Genomic DNA, 8,294 nt, shown 5'->3' with positions numbered 1-8,294 from the left:
AATATATATATATATATATATATATATATATATATATATATATATATATATATATATATATATATATATATTATATATATATATATATACATATTATATATATATATATTTATATATATATATAGAGAGAGAGAGAGAGAGAGAGAGAGAGAGAGAGAGAGAGAGAGAGAGAGAGAGAGGTTCTTACAATTTTCCAGATGTGTTGCATGAAATGTCTGTTACCGGAGCTATTCACGGAGAACCGAAAAGAGCGCGCCATTAATCGTAACGAGACAAAAAAAAAAAAAGGTCTCAGAAGATCCATACAGAACTTACGATGAAAGAAAAGTCATCTTCTATATTAAGTACAGATTATCAAAGTCAACTGTAAGTAAAAGGAAAATCTGCTCTGATAACCAAGGAAACACAACACAAGTTCTGAACAATTATGAAAATTTGTGACAGAGAACTTAACTCGATTTCTCTATTGATGCATGTCAGGGTAATCTGATCTCTACGGAAACTTCTAGCCTATCGTTCAACTAAGGAAACACGGAATTAAGTAAAGAATACCAGAGTTGAGTGAATTAACGGATGTCAATAATATGAATGATTTGATGAACAGTATCTTACTGGCACTCGTTAAATCACTAAATTGCACTTTAAAAATCCAGTGCTTTCTTTAAACTGCCACAAAAGAGAGAGAGAGAGAGAGAGAGAGAGAGAGAGAGAGAGAGAGAGAGAGAGAGAGAGATTCATAGTCCAAAATATACTAAGTGAATTGAGCATAAATCTCTGCTATTACATAAATAGGCCCCATTACCTTGGAGACGCCTCCCTCTCTCTCTCTCTCTCTCTCTCTCTCTCTCTCTCTCTCTCTCTCTCTCTCTCTCTACCATTTTACCAGCAGAATACACATTCAATCCTACATCTTATGGTCCAACGAATTCCCTATTGCATTTTTTCCCCTGTCACACATTATACCTTGAAAGGGACTCATATTCCTCTACTTTGGAATTCTCTTTATGCTTCAGTTTTCCTTCTCCATTCCCTATTGCATTTTTCCCTGTCACACATTACACCTTGAAAGGGACTCATATTCCTCTACTTTGGAATTCTCTTTATGCTTCAGTTTTCCTTCTCCTTCAGTACTGGGCAAGAGTAGGGCAGCAGGATATCAGTCTGACCGGTCTTCCCATTTAAAAAAATACAACAGGAAAATGTTCTATGATACGTGCTTGGGCTTCAGAATACTTGCTCATCAATTGCTTTTCATTAACCTTTGCATCGCATTGTGAGATTCTAATCTGAACTGTAACACAGAATTCTCATCGCTGCTTGTTAATGTGAGAATTCTGTAGAGCAGAATTCTCATATTAATAAGCAGCGATGATTATTACTTCGTATGATACGGCGATAGCTTCTCATCAAATCTAAATGTGATTTCCACCCTAAGTATTCATCACACTTAACTAGTTATAAATTGCATCTGGTCTCTCCCTTTATGTTTCAATTCTTCCTTACACCATGTACAGTTACAGAGAGAGAGAGAGAGAGAGAGAGAGAGAGAGAGAGAGAGAGAGAGAGAGAGAGAGAGAGAGAGAATGACGGTTGTAAGAAAATCTTCGAGCAATTTCCCAAATACATATACCTATTTGACCTTGATCTCTAAGAATGACCTTGACCTTGAACCCACCCCGCACATCAATTTCAGGGGTATGGTGCGCGTGCCAATTATTAAGCCTGTATCTCGTAAGGGTGAAGATTTTACCGAAGTAAGAAAAGAAACTTTCAGTCAATTAATATTAATTTTGAACGTGGTACCGCATACAGAGTGCCTTATCCGCCACACTGTAGGCAATGCTAAAGGTTCTATGTGGTTTCCTTCAGCTCCCAGTTGAGTTGTTTTCTGAATCTGACTTTTCATCTTTTTCCTTTCAACTCCTTCAACATTGCTCACATTTGGTCATGAATCATAAGATCTTCAACTTAGTCTGTTATACTCTTAAAACAAAGTAAGGGTGACAGACTCACTAAAGGAAGGAAAGACAGACATACAGACATACGGATGGAAAACTATGGTCTCTCACAAGTCTGTCAGTAGGTGTTAGTAATAATTCAACCCATTGTGCATTTGACAAAAGGAATAAATTCTCAATTTAGACTTCGAGATTTTATTATGAATTTAACAAAAGGAATAAAGTCTCAACTCATACTTCGAGATTTTAGCATGAATTTGACAAAAGGAATAAATTCTCAATTCAGACTTAGATTTTATTATGAATTTAACAAAAGGAATAAATTCTCAATTCAGACTTAGATTTTGTTATGAATTTGACAAAAGGAATAAAATCTCAATTCAGACTTAGAGATTTTGTTAAGAATTTGACGAAAGGAATAAAATCTCAATTTAGACTTCGAGATTTTATTACGAATTTGACAAAAGGAATAAACTCTCAATTTAGACGTAGAGATTTTATTATGAATTTGACAAAATTAATAAAATCTCAATTTAGACTTCAAGAGTTTATTATGAATTTGACAAAAGGAATAAACTCTCAATTCAGACTTAGATTTTATTATGAATTTGACGAAAGGAATAATATCTCAATTTCGACTTTGAGATTTTATTACGAATTTGAAAAAGGAATAAAATCTCAATTTAGACTTCTAGATTTTATTGCGAATTTGACAAAAGGAATAAAATCTCAATTTAGACTTCGAGATTTTATTACTAATTTGACAAAAGGAATAAAATCTCAGTGTAGACTTCGAGATTTTATTACGAATTTGACAAAAGGAATAAACTCTCAATTTAGTCTTCGAGATTTTATTACGAATTTGACGAAAGGAATAAAATCTCAATTCAGACTTCGAGATTTTATAATGTATTTGGCGAAAGGGATAAAATCTCAATTTAGACTTCGAGATTTTATTATGAATTTGACAAAAACGATAAAATCTCAGTTTAGACATCGATATCAATTATTGTATCATTTAATCAGGATCACGGTGTTCAAGACTTTTTCATTTTAAAATGTCTACAAAGCCTCTTTTCATTAACACACACATACACAAATACACACACACATCACGTATCACATACACACGCATATCACGAACATGCACGTAAAATAACACTCGTAGCAAGAGAGCACAATTTTTCATGTGTTTTCAAATTAATAATCTTTCTTTGTTGTCGTAACCTAAGGAAGACTTCACCTTCTTGTTTGTTAAAATGATGCTGGGAATAGAGGAACGAACTATACTGTATACTGTACTATCTCACTGGCAGATTCTTGACAACTAAAATCAAATTTCTGAAGGCCGAAGATGAACAACTGCCCGTTTTAGGAAAGATAAAACACAATGGGTGAAAATATGATGATCTATCATAAAGTTAGACAGCCAAGTACAATATAAAACCAGTGACGAAATACAAGCAAACAGACTGACAAATAAACAGCTATTTTATCAATCAGTCTATCTGTCTATCTGTTATCTATCTGTTGAGATTCATCAACTCATCAAGTAAAACAGCGAAACACAGAGGCATCATTACGAATACATTTTTCGTATCGCATTCCTAGAATCAGCTAACATTCACGAAATATAAAATTAACCCACGCGGTCTCCAAACTTTAATTCTAAGAAACGAAATTCATCGATCCTTTGTAACCCAACCAAACATTGCCAATCCATTTTAAATAATATATGAAGACAAAAACCGTTTGAAAAAAAAATTCGAGCTTAAACCCAATATAGCATAAGTAATGGCTGTGGAAGCCATTAAATGTATCTCTATGTACGTTAGTTATATTATATATATAAATATATGTGTATGTATATGTATATATATATATATATATATATATATATATATATGTACGTGTATTAACATGTATTAATATACATATATATATATATATATATATATATATATATATATATATATATATATATATATATATACATATATAAAACTGAAAAGACTAAGAGAGAGAAAAAAATATAGAATATTTATGTACAGTATATGTTTCTACACACACATTCACACATATGTAGAAATAAAATGAAATAATGATAAAGGTACAAAAATTTTAATAGTACCTGAAACCAGTATCAGTATATTGAAAAAGTAAGAAGAGAAAACGACCAAAATTTGTACTTCCTTCCTGGTGATCATATCGATTTACGGCCTTAAATATTCACAATCTAGAAGCTTCTCTGGTTGTGATGCTGATAAAAAGGAACTATTGTTTAATACAAACATACATATGTACATATGTGTATGCATATACATGTGTGGGTACTGTGTAGAGAGAGAGAGAGAGAGAGAGAGAGAGAGAGAGAGAGAGAGAGAGAGAGAGAGATACATTCTTCTTTCTTCAAACTACTATGACCTAATAACAAACAGTTTTTCTGAACATCTGAGAGATCATTTTTTTTTATTCTTCTTTAAAATCACACGCTATTCTCATTTACCCTTTACACTATACTCTTTCGATGAATCCCTTGCTAAACTGGTTTCAACCGGATGTCTGCTCACTCATTCACTCCTGCTTTGACCCACTGCCGGAATGAGTGAGTTCTGTAACCAAGTAAAACTGTAAGTCGAGTGATATGTAAACTTTGTTCATTTTCTCCATAACTGCATCGTCCATAAGCGTTAAATGAAGGTGATACAAAAATTTCTTTGCCAACAAAAGAATGAATCATTGCTAATCACTTTGCTGCTTAAAAAATATTTGCATGAATTTTTATTCATAAAACAATAATTTTCACAAATCCTTCAATAATTGTGAGTAGACAGTAGGAAAATAAATTTAAAACACAAATACATAAAGCTCGTCTGCTTAAAGTGATTCTCTTTTTTCTGTTTTCTCTTTTTTCAAAAACGTGCACTCTATTCTGCCAAAGTATATTAACTATTTATTAATAGCCTTTTAGGCTTATTCCATACGAATATTTGCTCAGTTTAGCAAACATTAATAATCACAGTAATGAAGCTGACATGAATTATTTTCAAGTGAGGAAACGCCTTATGAGTCTTACTGAAGACTTCTTCAGTAAGACTCATTCGTCACTAAAACAGTTTGTAAGCTTAGAAAAATTGTCTGCTCAGACGTTATCATGTTTAATCAATACTTTTAAGCTAATTTTAAAAATTAATGATTTTTTTACTTTTATGACTTTCAAGATCATTGGTGTATGCGTGGGAAAATTTTCATCCAGCTTCCGTGAGATTTCAGAAAGCCTTTCCGGTTCAAAGTCTGGATAAGGAAGGTTTGGACACAAGTTTATGACTCTTACTTATAAATAAAAAATACCATCAGAATGGCCCATATCCCACAGAGTAAGAAATAGTAAGTTACAATTTTATCAGTGTTTTATGACAAAGAGAATAGTAAATTAGTTTTCAAGATCTTTGTTTCAGATGATTTGAGTCAAGAATGTATTTCCAGTATTCTTGCCTCAAATAATTTGAAAATAAAATCTATAACACTAATTAATTCTTCTGTGTTTTAAAAAGTTGCTAAAATCGTAACTTATTAATTCTTACTTTGAGAGATTGGCTTATGTTGACGTTTTTGCTTATAGGCAGAAGTCAGAAACCAATGTTCAAGACTTTGGACCGGTAAATTTTTCAAGTACAAATTTGCTCAAGTATATACCAATGATTCTGAGCGTCATACAGTGCAAGATCACTATATCCAGCGTGAATGATCGCGGTTTTTGCAATATCCAGCCTACAATACAGATCCCATGACAGATCACATCAGCTGAAGACGCTTTCAACGAAGATCTTATTCGCGTCACAGAACGATTTCAGGACGCGAGGTCTCTCTCCCCACTCCCCAGCCCTTCACACATTGCACAATAACGTCGAAAGTTACTGCGACTAAGTTCAACAGGTTGTGTCTGCACAGTACATATCAGCAGGAGTGTCATACAAGCTGAAGCGACGGGAACGACCACGTTTGCGAAAATGCTTTGGGTAAAAGCAGTCACCCGGCAAAGTCTCCCACCAGATCCGTCTGGTGCGTGATCACGAAGCACAAGAGGGTCTTGAATCTTTTGATGAAAAATTCACTTCGTGAAAGGAAATCGTTATCGTTGTTATAATGAATGTCTGCGGTGGTCGTCATGCTGTAACTGGTTTTAATAAGAGAATTAGTCTTCTGTATAACTCGCTATTGAAGTAAGTACCTTTGATAATACCTTTCAAGTAACGAATTCACTTCAATAAGTACCTTTAATAATGCCTTTATGGCAACGAATTCACTTCAAACTATCATCATTTTCACCTTTTCCTAAAAAATGTTGTCCCTGGAAAATACTAGAAAATTATCACGACTTAAACAGAATAATATTCATCTTACCTGCAATCGCTTGCTAGTCGTGAGAAAATGCTGATTTCACCACAGAAGAGCCACTGTTATTTAACCACAATTTCATACATATTCAAGAATGCATTTCACTTCATGAATTACACACTAATAATAATTATACGTAACTTCTGCATCACATTCAGAAACAATCAGTAGCTTTCATTCAGTGGATACATCACTTTCAATGGATCATTTCCACTCGCACTTCGGAAATGAAGCTCATTTCCTTTCCGAGACGAGTCGAGATAGGTTTTTAGAACACTACATCGCGCTTAAATATTTATTTATATATATGTATTAACATTTTTTTGATATGCATTTGATATTGCGATCAGGATTATGGAGATAATATACGGATATGTAGCCGCTTCCTTATCGTAAAAACCACAACATGCGAGATATATTTCTATATATATATATTTGAGATATATTTCTATATATATGTGAACAGATATATTTCCATAGATTTCTTATCTAACAAGCAAGTATGCGAAGCTTTTCCGTAGCAGGTTAAGTTGAGAAAAAAAAATATTTAACAAAGCGCGGCGGAATTATTGTTATTCAGGTCCTTGTTTCCTCTTAAATTGGGATTAAAGTGATTAGAAAAGCACAATTAAGTCTAGCGTTTTTTTTTTTTTTTGTTTTTCTTGAGCGATCTCAGTTTTAATTTATTTTCTCTCTATCTCTCTATCTCTCTCTCTCTCTCTCTCTGCCTCTCTCTTCCTCTGTCTTGCTCCTTTTTTAAAAAGAAAATAAAAAAAACCTCCTCCTTGCGCTAAAGACACTTTCCGAGAGCTTTGTGGGAGAACTCACATTCTGCAAAAACTTAATTTTATTCCAAAAACTTTTGTTTGGTCTCCAGCCGAGAACTTTTTCGTTTCCGCGTTATCTATCTGACACCAACTTCCTCTCCTCAAGATTCTTATTTCCTTCTTTCTTTTCGTTTCCAAAAAAAGAGAATGGAGGGTGACAAACGGGCTTGAGTGGGCGCGGGCGGGCAAGGAGGGGTGCGAGGGAGAGTTTGAGAGTGTGTGTGAGTGAGTGTGTGTGTGTGACAGAGTGGGAGTTGAGGGGATGGAGAGCAATATTCGTTCCACGGTAGGTAGTGAGACAGTGAGGCCGAACACGTCGGCCAGGTGCGTGCGAGACAGCGTGCCGCCCACCGCGCCTCACTGCGCAGGCGCCGTCCCATGCACACGTCCTTTTATGGGGAAAGGATTAACTGTGTGATTTCCTCTCCGCATGCATAAATATCGTCTTGATTTCTCCTCTTACCTTTCCTCACATAGCAATCAGCGCCTGTCCTTCAGAGAGTAGAACCAACTGGGGTTCAAAATCACATGGCAACGAGTGTACAGACACCTGTTACTTTGAGTGGTCTGGCTTTTCAATGCACGGTCCTTCTCTTCGGGAACAGGTAACTTTGCCCACTGTCCAGTACAGTCTTTCTTCCACTGGGATTCTTAATTTAGCAGAGTAATTTGATCTGGTTAACCATTCAACCGAGTAAATAAACAATCTTCAGTGGTTATTGATGTGGTTTTCTGGTTGATAAGGTCAATCAATGCTGTACATATTACAGTACCTTGGTTGTATCTCACGTAGACAAGCTGCTGTTTCCTGAATTTGGGAAAGGATAATAAATAATAACTCTCTCTCTCTCTCTCTCTCTCTCTCTCTCTCTCTCTCTCTCTCTCTCTCTCTCTCTCTCTCTCTCTGTGTGTGTGTGTGTGTTGTCACATATTGCAGTATTTTTTGTATCTCACGTAATGAAACTGCTGTTCTTTTAATTAGAGAAAGGATAACTCTCTCTCTTTCTGTGTGTGTGTGTGTGTGTGTACATATTGCAGTGTTCTTGTATCTTAGTAGGCTCTCGCAAACTCTCTCTGTAGACAAGCTGCTGTTATCTCGTGTAGACAAGCT

At 34.9% G+C, this 8,294-nt stretch overlaps 1 protein-coding gene across 1 annotated transcript in view; it reads right to left on the bottom strand.

Annotated features, from left to right (window-relative positions):
* The window catches only part of LOC136840061 (uncharacterized), a 1,603,746-nt gene extending 1,595,696 nt beyond the window's left edge, over positions 1 to 8,050 (bottom strand). The window contains 1 exon segment of the mRNA XM_067106396.1: positions 6,363 to 8,050. The gene's annotated coding sequence lies outside the window, so the exon portion shown is untranslated.
* Between the last annotated feature and the right edge of the window lie 244 nt (positions 8,051 to 8,294).

Source organism: Macrobrachium rosenbergii, chromosome 7 (genome assembly GCF_040412425.1).
Source record: "Macrobrachium rosenbergii isolate ZJJX-2024 chromosome 7, ASM4041242v1, whole genome shotgun sequence".
In the NCBI taxonomy this organism is placed as follows: Eukaryota; Metazoa; Arthropoda; class Malacostraca; order Decapoda; family Palaemonidae; genus Macrobrachium; species Macrobrachium rosenbergii.
Note: the sequence above shows the minus strand (reverse complement) of the source record. Positions and strands in the feature narration are given on the sequence as shown.